Below are 15,775 nucleotides of genomic sequence, written 5' to 3' on the forward strand. Positions count from 1 at the left end.
ACTAAAAGACCATGTAAGGATCACGAATGCTTTCATGTGAGGAGGACGCAACCGGTCCACCCTTCCTTTTTTGGGCTATTTTACCAAATTATTAATACAAATGATTATCTACCCCTGGCAAGGTAAGCTTTTAAAGTCGTAATATTACCATTAGTTCATTAGTTGCATCAAGAAAGAACAGTAGCAGACGAGAATTCAAGTGCAGAGTTCCATGCCCAGTCGAACGTGATTGCAATGCCTTAACGTGGAAAATTTTCATTGTCATGAAAGATGCTTCACGTTCATTAGTTGTCATGAGATTTTTCTGTGTTAGTTTGAGATGTAACTTAACGTTTGATAGGGTTGTAAGACGTAAAAATAGTAGTTATAAGTGTTTTGTTTGTATAAAGTTTTTGCAAATACCGGTGTCAAAGGGTACCACAACATGGCCATCCTACTGGGCATCTTGGGGTTACCCCCTACCTCTCTCATGGAAATTTGCACTGCCGATCATGATCTTAAACTAGGCTATACAGTAATTTAAGAAGGCCTACCCTAGACTATTCCTGTTTGAATGAGGAATTATGACTATTTTTTATAAATATAGTTAGGCTAAATATGTATAAATTCAGGGAAAACTTAATTACATAGGACTTAGCCTGTACCCCTCATTAAACTAACCTAATTTTGTGGTCTATTGTAACCTAGTCAAAAATCAGCCATGTAAACTTTGCATAGGCTATCCTTAACGATTTCTGAAGAGGCCTAGGCTAGACTATATCCTATTAAAAGGCACCTTAGCCTAATTTTACCTCATTTTTGTGTAAGTTTTTCTCAGAAATCTTTCAGGTAGCCTTACCCATTGACAAATATTGTGTACAAACATTTAGTACTGTGTGGACTAGGGTATCAAATGATTTACACCTTACTGTAAATTAATTGATTCCAGGGCTGCTCCACGTTTAATACTTATCCTATTATGAAGGAAAAGCAATTCTCATAGTGTGTAGGTGATATATTTTTTTGAGGTCTCTCAATATAAAGAGTTATTTTTTTTATACTACTCATTTGTATTGTTTTCTGGAAATAAAAATTAAATAAAATTAATATTTCCAGGGATCTAGTCCAGGGATCTAGTCCAGGAGTTCTGAAGACTAGGTAAATTAACCAAGTCCAGGAGACTAGGCCTGGGAGAAATTTGGCATGATGTAATGAGCAATAAAGAAACAAGCTGAGTACCAGGAATTTTCTTCAATACCCCTAAAATGGAAATCAGCACTTCAGTTGCCTCCCAGAATGTAAGACATCACCTGGCCTCATCATAATAAGACCCATACACACAAGGAATATCATGTAATAGCAGGCAGCGTAAACATCAGTCTTCATACCCACAGTGTCAACTATGACACAGTTTCATTCTCCGACCCCTGTCTCCAGGCAAGAAGACTGACAACAGTGTATATGTATACTAATAGTATTATTATTCGTGTATCGTAATGTCATGGTGAGGGAAAAATCCTCCCGTGACAACAGCTTCGTGGGTCATCTCATTTACATTTACCACAGACGTTATATACCACGAATGTGTAGAACAGCGCTAGAGTCGGTTTCAATTTCATCTGTCTACCCATGTGTAAAGATGTGGCTCTGGAAGAGGGATGGTGGGGGCAGGCGCGGGGGGAAGGGTTAGGGTAGGAAGAGGGTAGGCGAGGGGGATAGGGGTGGGGAGGGAGGAGGTATGGGCAAGGGGGCGGGAGGGGCGGGAGAGGGGAGGGGATGGGAGAGGGTGTGAGAGGGATGGATGCGGGAGGACACAGCTAAAGTGACTGGCTGACCATCAACGTTTCCGATATCTTTGGCTAATATTTTGATAAATATTATTAACGAAAAAAAACTTTCTTCCATAACACATTTGAAAGTTGACATATACAACGAGCATCTCGCTCCTTCTTAATGCCGATTTTGTACAATCGATAATATACTAATGCAAGCACAAGAGAGCGAGCGGTGGGGTATCGGTCTACCCTCACATGTGGACGATGGAGCTTACCGTGATTATGATATATCTAGGTAATAGAACCCCCCCCCGAGGCCCTTTACACTTTGTAACTACGTACTACCTAGTTTCACCAACTGCTCAAATCACGATTTCTAATCATTCAAACTTTATTCAGTGTACAGGTGCATTGCATGCATAAAAAAACTATTTTGATACCAAAGTAATATGTACCGTCATAAACTGAAAAATAACCTTTAATATTATCTGCCACTAGGACATGAAACCAATGAAGCTAGGCCTATGCTACTAATTCACCAAACATTTGATTTTATTGGTTTGCTTTTAACCACACTTTTATTCCATTTCAGTCAAAAATGATTTTTTTTTCTTTCAACCTCCACTTATTAATTCTGTTAAGTATCGTTCCAAAGCAAAGAAAAAAAAACTATAACTGGGCTAGCCTTCTATGTGGCATCAACACTAAGGATGACGGGAAAGCAATGGATTAAAAACTTTAGTTCAACAAGTTATTCAGCTAAATAGTCCCTAAAGCGTCCAGTCACCGAAAAATTATTATGTTCTGAATATACATTGCCGAGTATTTAACTTAAATTTCCCGCCCTTCTACCAATATGGCAATGGCTGCCCCATTCACGTCCCCCAGTCCCCATACTATAATTTCAAATACCAACTTACTCATGTAATTTACATGCAAGAAACCATTCAAATGCTTTTCATTTGTTACTCGCTTAACCAGATATCTTTTCATTGACCTAAAACGAGATAAAATTATTATTATTTGAAGTCCATCGTTCGTTTACATTTGGCTCGAGAAAAAATGTTGCAAGCTCGTCATTCGTTCATTGTAGTGTTATATTATCGACGTGAATCGGCTGTTTACAATTTACTTGAGAATATGTGGAGGTTCTTTGCTTACATATACGCATTCAGATGTAGTAGTGAAGGCATAGTTTGCATCTTTATACCCGCAAGTCTACGATATCGGAAACATCTCCCTAGAACCTACGTTAGTGAGTGGACAGAAAGAATGAAACAGGCTATAAGGTAGTACTATACCACAGCTTTTAAAAGACGCCCAGGTTAATTTCATACTCTGATCTCGATCATTTCGGGTTAATATTTAACTTGAATGTTGAAATAAATGGAAATTGGCCGCTGCTATATAGCAACACAAACCCGTAGGGTCTGTCGATCCGGTTGTGAAGCACTAAGCATAGGCCTAGCAACATGGTCGCCTTTTCATACAAAAGGCGAATATTTAACGAACACTAAAACTGAATTAAACCAAAATATGCTCGGAGAATTACCTGTTTTCCAAATCAGAATGGTGTGAAATGAAAGGGGGATTGTCATGCTGTTTGTCAAAAGAATATTCACAAAAGTGCTGCAAATGACGTTATCGACGTCTTCATGGGTCGGCTGCTCCAAGCTAACTGAATTTCCCGGTAATAGTCTAAGGATGTCATGTCATTTGTATCGCTAAAATGCGTCAGTTTTCGCTCGGCCATAAGCCCTGGTTTTCCCAATTTGCTCGCTAATTTCAATATTATCAACTTCGGTTATTCATTGACAGTTACAAAGCAACAGGGAGCCACTAAAAGCGGCCGATAAACTGTTACTCCGCAACCACGACCACAAGCCCTGCCTCACTCCACCACCTTCCTCTTTCCGGTCTTTCCCGTGCAGATGTCTACAAACACATACGCTCTCTCTCTCTCTCTCTCTCTCTCTTCTCTCTCTCTCTCTCTCCTTTACATTACAGCTGACTGCCTTTTCCGATTTCTCGATCACTTGATACCGGTCCCCTCTCCACAGCACCCGTGTGAATGTATGCGTATCATGATAAATAATAATATTAATGATAAACATAAGATTCTCTATCTCTGCATTTAAAGCATGGTATTTCGTCCGAGTAGGAGGTTCGTGCTGTAAGTGCACCCACTTTTAAGGTTTTGCTTTACTTCCCATGAGGTGTACTGTAGGCATTACTTGAGGTTCCTTGCAGCGTGCCTTCGGCCCCTTGCTGCAACCCCTTTCATTCCTTTTACTGTACCTCCTTTCATATTCTCTTTCTTTCATCTTCTTGCTTTCCACCCTCTCCTAACAATTGCCGAGGGTCTAATACTAAAAACGTCGTCTATGAGTTTACAATGGATTTTTTTTTTTTTTTTTGGGGGGGGGAGGAGGCCAAAGGTGGATACATACCGGATTAATGCCCATCAGTTTTTAAGACTCTATCTTGCTGTCCAACCACTCCAACTCCCTCTTTTCAATTTTTTTTTTTTTTTCACTCTGAAGGCTGAAGATGCCTACATTCCTTGAAGTCAATGCAATACATACAATGCTTAAGGAAATAGGTTCGTCCGAGTATCACACGTACTTGGATAGTGGTGATAGAGATGGTGGTAGCGGTAGCAACTATAGAACAAGGAGATTAATTAGTTAGGAAATATTATAAGTGTTTCCAGATGACTAATCATCGCTGGCGATTAGTTCGCGGCATCACTAACCTAAGCAAGAGTATTTCTTGCTAACTTCAGCCTTTCCTTCTATCAAGAATGCGGAAGTTTTGACAGGTTACTTTAGCTTTACCCTTTAGGAATGTAAAACGTTTTTCTTATGTTTTTTTTTCTGTTATTTTATGTCCTTGATTATGTGAGATATTGAAACATTTCAGAAGTGAAGGAACTTACAGTTCCTGCTATAGTAGATTCACATCAACCGTGCATTTGATGTCTAGGCCAGTCCCTTCCGACGCTCCTGATTGGCTGTTGATAAGCCAATCACAGGGCTGGAAACTCTCAGTCTATCTCGAGAGTTCACATGGGTAGGATCTATGTTCCACCTCTCCTGAGGGATACGTCTTTCAGGAGAGGTGGAACATACATCCTACCTATGTGAACTCTCGAGATAGATTGAGAGTTTCCAGCCCTGCGATTGGCTTATCAACAGCCAATCAGGAGCATCGTAAGGGACTGGCGTAGACGTCAAATGCACGGTTGATGTGAATTTACTAGTGTAAGCCTAATCTTTGATGCAAATATAGTATGAAACATTACTCATTTATGAGTCGTCTTTCAATGTCACAACTGGAAATTTTGGAAAACGTGTTATGAAAATGTGAAGATTAAATCAATACCCGTTTCCTAGTGTTCGGGAGGGAGCAGGCCTATGTTCCGTTGGTCGTATGTTCAATGGGCCCAATGTTCCCCGAAGCGCTAATGTTAATGATAGTTTTAAATTAAACAAATTATCTTTGAATGTAAATAAAACAATACATATGCTTTTTCGTGCTCCAAGATAAGAAAGTTAACCGAATCAATATCAGATGATGCTTCCACAGAATTTGTACAATAATTTGACTATATAAAGTAACTTGTTATATGTATGGTGATCCACACACATATATGGCTTCAATCTATTTATTTATTCACTTATTTATAGGTGGTATAGTATTCTTGGGCGTGAAATTTATGAGTAGCTTCCATTACTGCATATAAATGATTAATATATTTGCTTCTCTGTTTTTCTTTATTTAATATCTGTTTTATTTACAACATTTAATGTGCAATATTTACGTTATGTGAATAATTACGCTCTGTGCATTCTGCCACTGAAATGGATGAATTCAATTTTACTATTACTCGGGAGGATTGGTAAATATTTCTGTTTCTTATTAGCCATGAACTAATTAATTTTTTTTCTTCATATGAGACATCCTATAATTTATAACATTAAAAGAATTATGCTACGAAGAACCGAATCACAAAAGTAATTACCAATTTACTATAATTTTTAATGTAGTTCTACTTAGCACTACTTAACTACCATTGAAACTCGCCCTTTATTTTCAAAATATTTCAATTTATATTTCATCGTTTACTTCAACTATAATAGTACCTTCAAGTGAAGAGATAATGCACAAAGGGTAAGAAATTTTAATACAAATACATTGTATTTAGGCATTCTATTATTTTCTCACACATTACTACATAGACATATCATTTACGTGAAGGTAATTGAGACGATGAGCGTCACAATGAGCGAAACCCCAAACGAATTGTTAATGGAAAAATCAGGCGATGTCTGGCGAGTGTTGTGAACGTCCAAGGTGACCCAAGAAGCCGGTTGGTTGCGTTTCTCCCGAGCGACGGTAGGTGGCAGCACTTTGCAGGCTTACATGATTCTATTTCACCACCAGAAGAAAAATCTTTTAGAATAGGCCCATTATCAAACAGGCATTTTGCTTGATTTATTAACCTAATCTTCTCTAATAAATCTTGAATGACTGCTTGGAGTAAATTGACACATTACATGCAAAAATATGGCACAAACATGTACATTGGGCAGGTGACAGCATCATGCAGATAGGGCATAAAACAGGCCACAGAGGCCTCAGGAACATAGGACACGGGGGAACATAGGGCTCAGGTAACATAGGACTGGGGGAACATAGGGCTCAGGTAACATAGGACCCAGGGATCATAGGCCCCAGGTAACTTAGGACTCAGGGAATATAGGCCCCAGGGAACATTGGGCCCATGGGAACATAGGACCCGGGGAACATAGGACCCAGGAACATAGGACCCAGGGAACATAGGACCCAAGGAACATTGGACCTGGGGGAACATAGGTCCCAGGTAACATAGGACCCGTGGAACAATGCCCCAGGTAACATAGGACCCAGGGAATATAGGACCTTGGGAACATAGGCCCCAGGTAACATAGGACCCAGGGAACATAGGACCCAGATAACATAGGACCCAGGGAACATAGGTCCCAGGTAACATAGGATCCGGGGAGCATAGGCCGGCTTTCGTTCGGAAATTTCACCCGTTCAGTGTCAAAACACATAAGCACATCCAGTTTCTTAGGTTAACGAAATCTTGATAATCATGGGACAGATGGCAGGGCAACGATCTCCTGAAAAATAAAAGTTCCTCCTCTCATCTGATGAGCTTGTTCAGACGCCATAGCAAATGAAAGAATCGGGTTTATTTACACTTTTTTAATCTTTTATTATAAAAATACAATTACATTTCAATAATTACATTATTTTCATTGAAAGCCTCGTTTGTAGCGATATGTCTTCATTCTGATGATGTGGGCGGATCATTCTTGTGTAAAAGTCCCTCATGAACACCTTATGTTCATCAGTCATATTTCTACGCATTACATTTCGTTGCTTATTCTTCCAGCAATTTTGCAGACGCTACTTCCTCCTTAAGAGGCAGTTTTCTTAAACAACTCCTGACTTTTTTTACTATCGTTCTTTTGACTTGTATAAAATTTATTTTAGAGTTAGGCATTTGCTATTGCATAAATTGGTTTAAAATTTTTCTCACGTAAAATATTTGATTTTCATTACAATTTATTTATTTATCTATTTATATTATTATTATTATTATTATTATTATTATTATTATTATTATTATTATTATTATTATTATTATTATTATTATTATTATTATTATTATTATTATTATTTATTTGCCTGGAATCTTTTGAATTATGTTGGTGGGTGTAGCAGTATGCTGTTACACACACCAACATAATTCGAAAGGTTCCAGGCAAAAAAAAAAAAAAAAAAAAAAAAAAAAAAAAAAATTTGATGTATATCAATAAACTTTTTTAATTTGAATTTAAATTCTAATTTCTAGCAACATCAAAGGTCTGTAACCCTCAAAGAGAGGAAACTCCATCCATACAAAAGGTTTTCAACTTCTCTTCGATGATTCCTTTCAAATATTTGTGATAAGAAAAAATTTCCTCCTTCCACGCACGTTCATTTATAGGTCTAGTTCAGCGTTTCTTTAAGAGTGGTCCGCGGACCCCAAGGAATGCGTGGAATATTCCAAGGGGTTCTCAGGATAATGCGAGGAGGAGGAGTTGCTGTTAAGCTCACTAAAATTTGTGTGCAAAATTGCAAACTTGATGATGTTGTGAAAGTTATTTTAAGTAAAATGTGAACATTTATGTTGAAGATAAGCCATCGATAATAATACAGTAGCAAGTTTAGTACTCTATATTATACCCTGAAAACACTTAAGCCCAAGAGGGAAATGATCATAATAAGGGGTCCGCTGCACAAGAAAGTCTAAGAAAAACTGGTCTAGTTGATGTTTTTTTTATGGAAAGTTCACGAGCCTTTGGAACTCCAGAAACCGAGCGGCGTCGATGAAGCAACAGGCTAATCTCTGGTCTCCGAAATCCATTCCCACTCGACTTCCTTAAAATTCACGCCATACCGGAGGCCGGAGTGAGTTCTCAGATATCGGAAAGGAATTTCTCTCCTCAAGAGGTACTTCCGAAGCATATCCTGACTTTTCGGCTGACACGAATTGTATTTCAATAGACCCGGTATCGGAATACGAAGTAGAAATTATTTTCACTATAGTAGATTCACATCAACCGTGCACTTGATGTCTAGGCGAGTCCCCTACCACGCTCCTGATTGGCTGTTGATAAGCCAGTCACAGGGCTGGAAACTCTCAGTCTCTCTCGAAAGGTCAAATGAGCAGGATGTATCTTTCACCTCTCCTGAGGGAAAGACGTATCCATCAGGAGAGGTGGAATATACATCCCGACTATATGAACTCTCTCGAGAGACTGAGAGTTTCCAGCCCTGTGATTGGCTTATCAACAGCCAATCAGGAGCATGAAAGGGACTGGCCTAGACATCAGGTGCACAGTTGATGTGAATCTACTATAGCAGCAGCGATATATACGTTAATTCCTTCGAAGGACGACCAAAAGGAACTTATCTTAATTGTTCTCTCAACAACACGGGTTTGGCTTCGCACACAAAGAAATTTTTTTTTTTTATTTCACTGAGCTACGATTTTTTTTTACCCAGGTTAGTTTATTACGATCTCTTCAACAAGGAATAGATGATAAATAAAATAAACATAAGATGTAAGTAAATAACCAAAGAAAATACTTGTACTTGTCAAATTCATCAGATGTTGCCTACTATTTCTTTTATCTACCGAAGCACCGCACAACACGTGAGAAATCTCTCTACATATGTGTCAAGCTTTGAAAGAGAGAGAGAGGCTAAATTGATTTGCCCATTCACACAAGCATTAGAGATCATAATGAAGTATAGAAGCATAGTTTAAGACAAAACATTTGTTGCCAGTTAAAAAATGATAAAAAAAAAAAAAACTGATAAAGAAATGCCCTTTTGGATAACTTCTCAAGAGAGGTGAGCGCTCAACCGATTGGGTTTAAATATTTTGTTTGCTTGGGACCTCAGTAATATGAAATATAATACGTGTTGTATCTCCTACCACCAATTTTCCTCGCTTACTATTTTTCCTTCGCTAGCTTTGTCGACACGTGTTGATCTCCCCATCTCCAACAGCTTTCTTACTATTAATGAATTCTTTCCTCGGGAACATTTATGCACGATGGGCAAACGCAGGACCAAACGTACCCACTTCTTGTCCCTCAGTTTCAACCTGATTACTCTTCGTCCAAGTATTTATTTGAATATTTATCTAGATTCAGTCTCTCTCTCTCTCTCTCTCTCTCTCTCTCTCTCTCTCTCTCTCTCTCTCTCTCTCTCTCTAAGAATATCTTTATGTCTTTAACAAAAGGAACAAACTAGATTTACGTCACCTAACATTTCAATACTTTTCTGTTTTCATTTAACTCTCTGTTAAAATAAATGCGACTTTAGCGTGTTTGGATATGAATTACCCAAGAATGATCATATTTCACATTCATTCGTCCGCTATTCTATTTGTCAAGAAATCTTCCACAGAACAGAAAATGGAGGAAAATGAAGCGACAGCCAAGAGGGTCTCTGTGAAAGCCGAGGTGCGATCCCAGAGGTCCACAGAAGCCCTCATATTCACTGCCACTATCCCGTCTCCATACGCTTTATAGCGTCGCTGGACGCGCGATTATGGCTAACTTTAACTTTAAATAAAATAAAAGCTACTGAGGCTAGATAGCTGCAATTTGGCATGTTTGATGATTGGAGAATGGATGATTAACATACCAATTTGCAGTCCTCTAGCCTCAGCAGTTTTTGAGATTTGAGGACAAACAGAAAAAGTGCTGACCGACAGACAAAGCCATGTCAATTTTTTTCTTTTACAGAAAACTTAAAAAAAAGTAAGGGCGAAGTAGACATCAACTTAGTTAAATAATGAAGAAATATATAAAAAAAAAAAAGCAGCAGCCGTTCCATTACAGAGAACAGCTAAAGTAGACAGAAACAACATTGTTGAATAATGAAGATATAAGACATAAATAATAAAAAAAAAAAAATGGCTACTTCATAACAAAGTGCCCCCAAATTTGGGCAGGGCACGAATGAGAACCAACAGAGGCAAAAAAAAAAAAAAAACCCCCAAAAAAAAAACCCCAACTGCCAAGAAATACTTGGGTAAAACAAACCCATGCCAGGCAAAAAAAAAAAAAAAAAATTTCCCCCAACTGCCAAGACACCTAACCTTTGGGTAAACAAACCGCCATGCCAAGCAAATCCCCCCTTGGATTCCATCAGCAGAGCAAAGGACAATGGGCCACAATCGCCGGGGCCCAATTAAGGTAAATGTCCAAGACGTCGTTTTAAAGCAGTTTCGCCAGAGAGGAGGATTCGGGGTCCCCCAGACTTTCGGTTATTCTCTTTGCATATTCTTGGCTGGTTATGGGCCTTCTTATTTCCCGTGTATCTCTTATTGTTCGCTGGCCTTATGTTCTCGAGGAATGGACGTTTAATTTTATTTCCGAAATTGGAATCTGCTGCGCGTGAATACCTTACTCAGTACAAGAATTGAGTACATGCGCGCACACTCAAACGTGCACAGACACATAAACAGGCATGCACACCTAGATTATATAATAATATACATATATATCATGACAGTAGGACTGTAGCATCCAGGATTATTTATTTCCGAGCTATTCTCTCTCTCTCTCTCACTGTCATAAAACAACAATTTAATAATTATATATATATATAATATATATACTATATATCATATATACCTATATATATATACATATATACATATATATATGAGCACATACACACACACACACATATATATATATATATATATATATATATATATATATATATATATATATATAACGCATGATAAAATGATAACTCAATGCCTCCCATGCAATATAAGAAACATGAGAACGAAAGGAGTAATGACCGTAATTTTAAAAAATATATAAAAGAATAATTGCTCTAGTTCCCAAAGATTAATAGCAATTCATGCTGAAAAGGATGTTGAAATTAACAAGCCTAAGTAAAGCATTCTTAAAAATAGTCCCTGACTGAATAGCTTGAAATTTGAAATAAGTTTTGCAAAGTTTAAAGGCTAAGTATTTCGTACGCAAAACTTTGAACGAGGTTGAAATAATTGAAAGAAATTTCATAAGAGTTCAGGGAAGTTCATTCTTCAACTTTCCAGAAGAGATTAAAACGAGGTCGAACGCCGTACATGCCACATAGGGGCTAGATAGAGCAATCTTCATCTCTGGAAATAAATATTTATATATTTATTAATCATTCGATTCAATATGATAATCATAAAGGATTAGGAATTTAGGTACCTACATCCAAATCTAAATTTTTTTACTACAAAATAATTAAGACTTTCTATTAGTTTTTTTTTCATATTATTATTATTCATATCTATGAAAGTGGATTAACTGTTTGTTGAGCAAATAGACACACGTGGCATATATATATATATATATATATATATATATATATATATATATATATATATATATATATATATATATATACATACATACTACATAGATATATATATATATATATATATATATATATATATATATATATTGTATGCATGCGTACAATATACATATATATTCACACACATGTGTGCGTGTGTATTGTGTGAATGCCTATTTGTTCTCGCATGCTTAGAAATTTGTTTGTTGGTGAGCTGAACTGTGGTTATGCGTTTGGTATGGTTACAGCTATTAAGGCTTCCTCAGTATCCACGCCAGCATCCGTATCTATCACAATTATCGGTTCTTACCTAGGAAAAAAAAAATATTGTTGAAACCACCTGGAAGATAAATCCCTGGATAAGGTCCCGGATGACCAATTGTCATTTTTTAGTTTTCTGTCAAAGAAAACTATTGAGATGGCGTTGTCTGTACGTCCGCACTTTTAGTGTCCGCCCACAGATCTTAAAAACAACTGAGGCTAGAGGGCTGCAAATTGGTATGTTGAACATCCACCCTTAAATCATCAAGCATACTAAATTGCAGCCATCTAACATCAGTGGTTTGTAGTTTATTTAAGGTTAAAATTAGCCATGATCGTGCGTGGCAACGCTATAGGACAAGTCACCACCGGACCGTGGCTGAAAATTTCATGGGCCGCGGCTCATACAGCATTACACACTGTACAGAAAACTCGATTATCCCTAAGAATTTTAGTCGGATTTTGTACTTGTTTCCAATTTTAATTGATTTTATTATTGTGGACCTCTTAAAACAAAATAAAATCATTATTAGAGTCTCTGCTTATCCAAATCCACAAGATTTATAGAGGAAGTAGTTTTAGTAACACAGACGCAAGACATTGGCAGTAAATCGCTAATAGAATCTTGAGTTCCAGCAAGGAATCGCAGTGAAGGGTCATCATCATCATCAACATTGGAATAAAATACCGTCCAGATGAAGCACCTCCGGGAATGCAGTTAGTTACAGCTCTCCGTCCCGAGAAACTTCTTCGCTTAAGATCAAGGTTTGCAAACGCACCTCCAGGAGTGAAATAAGGTCAGGCGGACTTTCCACGTCTGGAATGATAGCAATGGTTCCTGTCGAGTGTGAGTTTAGCAGATTAGCCATTTGTGGAATGTGGAAATGTACCTCCCTAGAAAGAAGACGCTATTAGCGGGTTAACATTTTATGTTTGCTCTTTTTTTTTTTTTTTTTTTTTTTTTTAATATTGAAGGCTATAGAAATAAGAGGAGCAAACAGATGGGAGAGGAAGCAAAACAACAAATAACAATTATGACAGCAGGCATGAATGGCAGGAAAACGGAAGAACGAAGACAAAAAAAAATTAAAAATAAAAGGGGTGTTTTATAAGTATTATAAGTAAATTGCAGTCAGTTGCCTTTTGCCTAGAAGCTTACGATGTCAGTAGCTGTTACGTTCTCAACAGTAACGGATGAAAAGATTTCAGATGCGTCAAAGTTTGACCTTATCACCGGAAATAATATCTTGCAAGGAATGAAAAATTGGACAAACTGAAATCATCAAAGATTTGAGAAAATGTCTCTGATTTACGCATGACCCCTTTTAACTGAATCATACCACAGATGAATACATGTGGTTATTCAAAGTACTATAATAAAGGAACTGAATAAGCGCCGTTCAAAAAAAATAACAAACATATGAATATGGGAGAGCCAATTTTGTATAAAAATGACTGTGTAATGGGATCTCCTTCTCAGGGCACTCAGGCAAGAAAGTCCTATGAACAGACCTAATAGGCTATTATAGGCCAACACAGAATCAGACCCCTAGAGGAAAAGGAACGAAAGAAATGAGGATAATTGAGGCGAGAGCCCAAGGGGGGTGAATATCTCAGTTTCAGTATAATCGTCTTTTCTTGATATATATTTTGCTAAGGAGAAAAGGTCCCTCAAGGATTCATTAGAGAGTAATTTCCTACAATTATGATAAATTATTTTTCTTTCCATTTGACTATAATGGGAGGAAGTGCCATTGAGCCTTTGTTCGTTTTCCAGTAGTTCTATCAAAATCTCATCTGTCTGAGACTATGATGATATATTTAGTTTTCACGCGTTGATGAGAGGTAAATTAGATTATTTTGATATTTAACATAAAATATAAAAGTGAAGCATACGATTTACCTCACAAAAATATTAAAAAGAATAAAGGCATCTTTCTAATCTGATTAATAACTTTCTAGCTAAGAACCTCATAATCCGCGGAGTCAACGTAATACGATAATCAGATTAGACCCCTGAGGAGGAGTCTTTTAGTCAAAAGATCCATTACTTAAGCTTCTTCAATATTTTGCAAAAAAATGAGGTCACGTGTGTGCTATCTTTTATCAGAGGTTTGAAAAATCAAACACGAATAGGTTATAAGCCTCTACCTCAATTGGAACAGCAAGCACGATAGTATTACTCTCTCTCTTCTCACCTTCATTTCTCCCATTCTCCATTTTTTATTTTATCCGATTCTTTGTTTCCTGAAAAGCCTTCTTCCTTAACTATGTGCTGCAGAATGCTCTGTCACACACACACACACACACACACACACACACACCCGCGCGCAGAACATGCATCAAAATTAAGTTTCAGTCATTACTTGGAGGCCATCGTGAAGGTCTGCTCACGCAGTCATCCGTGACCTCAGTCCTCGTAAGGTCATTATGCTGTCATACGTAATGCCTCTAGGGCATGAGGGTCAAATTTTCGTTGACGGGTCTGTCAGTGGAAACGAGATTTCTCTTTCGTCTGTTGCCGCTTTATGTTTGGGCTGTTTTGTTTTGGGGATTTTTGTTTTTTTTCAAAAGTCGTTTTTCCATTGTTTTCTCGTAGTTTTTCTTAGACTCATTTGTCTGTCGCTGTTCTAAAGCTTGCATAAGGGCATGTTCTATTTATAATGTACACTATTTTGATAATTACATAACTAGTGAAAAATAAACCTTCAAGGCTGTTTACTTTTGGGGGGATTTTTGTTTTTTCAAAAACGTTTTTCATTCTTTTCTCATTAGTTGTTTAGACTCATTTGTACGTCGATGGTCTAAAGTGTGCTTATGGACATACTATATTCATAAAATTGCACTATTTTGATGATTACACAACTAGCGAAAAGTTAACTATAATATTTACTTAAAGCGGACGTAAAAATCGCAACATCAGGCTGAGAGATACGAAGAATTTGAAGTTATCATCTTCAGTTGAGCTGCCATTGTTATTGTCATTAAATATCATTATTACTATTAAAACTTCACGTTAAGCAGGATTCGTTAGCACTATGAAACTATACCACTGAAAAACAAAAGTAAAAGTAACTTTCGAATTCCTAGTTTGAGAGAGAGAGAGAGAGAGAGAGAGAGAGAGAGAGAGAGAGAGAGAGATTATGGAGTGATTAACTTTATGATATCTTGTGTTAATTATAACAGGGCGAGACAGCCGGTTATAGAAAGTTTGCTTGAAGTAGCACTCATGGTTAGAGGAGCGCCTCAGTAGTATGGTCTTTGCCTGCCACTTCGGTGGCCGCGAGTTCGATTCTCGGGCATTCCATTGAGGGTTAGAGATATGCATTTCTGGTGATAGAAGTCCACTCTCAACGTGGTTCGGAAGTCACGCAAGCCGTTGTCCCGTTGCTGAATAACCCTGGTTCTATGCAACGTAAAACTCTATACAAACAAACAAACATGGTTAGAGGTCATCTGAGACACTGGGTTATGACAAGTTTGCTCGAAGTTACACATCATCTGAGACGCGGTGCAATCCGTCCCTCTTTAAGATTCACCTCAGTCCGAGACATCGATCTTACGTCCCTCCAAATCTCCTGAGGAGTTATATTCCTTCCCTCTAGAAGATCCCTCTTGGTCTCGCCTAAACCTTGGCTATGGCCTTGGTGAGAGATGAGCGATGGCACCATTATCGGGATAAGGAATGAGATATTATTGCGCTTTTCTAGTACTTTATGAAAGGATGTTCTGTTGGACAAAGGTTGAATGTCTTTGATGGTCTCTGTTTCTGTCACTCTAGAAAT

The sequence above is a fragment of the Macrobrachium nipponense genome, chromosome 14 (genome assembly GCF_015104395.2).
Source record: "Macrobrachium nipponense isolate FS-2020 chromosome 14, ASM1510439v2, whole genome shotgun sequence".
Lineage (NCBI taxonomy): Eukaryota > Metazoa > Arthropoda > Malacostraca > Decapoda > Palaemonidae > Macrobrachium > Macrobrachium nipponense.